This window comes from Chelonia mydas, chromosome 19 (genome assembly GCF_015237465.2).
Source record: "Chelonia mydas isolate rCheMyd1 chromosome 19, rCheMyd1.pri.v2, whole genome shotgun sequence".
Lineage (NCBI taxonomy): Eukaryota > Metazoa > Chordata > Testudines > Cheloniidae > Chelonia > Chelonia mydas.
This window is the reverse complement of record NC_051259.2, coordinates 1,462,366-1,463,409: the sequence shown is the minus strand read 5'-3', so window position 1 is coordinate 1,463,409 and position 1,044 is coordinate 1,462,366. Positions and strand designations below refer to the sequence as shown.

The 1,044-nt window shown below is 41.1% G+C and overlaps 1 protein-coding gene across 19 annotated transcripts in view; it reads right to left on the bottom strand.

Moving 5' to 3' along the window:
- Positions 1-1,044, bottom strand: part of RSPO1 (R-spondin 1) — a 57,808-nt gene that overhangs the window by 18,959 nt on the left and 37,805 nt on the right. The gene's annotated exons all lie outside the window — the stretch shown is intronic.

Below are 1,044 nucleotides of genomic sequence, written 5' to 3'. Positions count from 1 at the left end.
GTACCATAGAATCTCTATGGATAGTAATTCCATGCTTGAATAATAAGAGTCTAGCAATAGAAATGTACTATCGACCACCTGACCAGGATGGTGACAGTGGTTGTGAAATACTCGGAGAGAGTTTAGAGAGGCTACAAAAACCCATTAATAATGGGGGATTTCAACTATCCCCATATCGTCTGGATACATGTCACCTCAGGACGGGATGCAGAGATAAAATTTCTGGACTCCTTTAACGTCTGCTTCTTGGAACAGCTAATCCCGGAACCCACAAGGGAAGAGGCAATTCTTGATTTAGTCCTAAGTGGTACACAGGATCTAGTCCAAGAGGTGAATATAGTTGAACTGCTCAGTAATAGTGACCATAATTTAATTAAATTTAACACCCTTGTGAGGGGGAAATAACTCAGAAACCCACCACGTAGCATTTAACTTCAAAAAGGGGAACTAGACAAAAATGAGGAAGCCAAGAGTTACAAAGGGACCTCACAAAACTGGGTGACTGGGCAACAAAATGACAGATAAAATTCAATGCTGATAAATGCATCAGTGGAAAACAGAATCCCAAGTAGACATATACAAGGATGGGGTCTAAATTAGCTGTTACCACTCAAGAAAGAGATCTTGGAGTCATCATGGAGAGTTCTCTGCAAACATCTGCTCGATGTGCAGCAGCAGTGAAAAATGCCAAAAGAATGTTAGGAACCATAAGGAAAGGGTTCAGAGTAGCAGCCGTGTTAGTCTGTATTCGCAAAAAGAAAAGGAGGACTTGTGGCACCTTAGAGACTAACCAATTTATTTGAGCATAAGCTCTCGTGAGCTACAGCTCACTTCATCGGATGCAACAATGCATCCGATGAAGGGAGCTGTAGCTCACGAAAGCTTATGCTCAAATAAATTGGTTAGTCTCTAAGGTGCCACAAGTCCTCCTTTTCTTTATAAGGAAAGGGATAGATAATAAGACAGAAAATATCATATTGCCTCTATATAAATCCATGGTACATCCACACCTTGAATACTGCTTGCAGTTCTGGTTGCCCTATC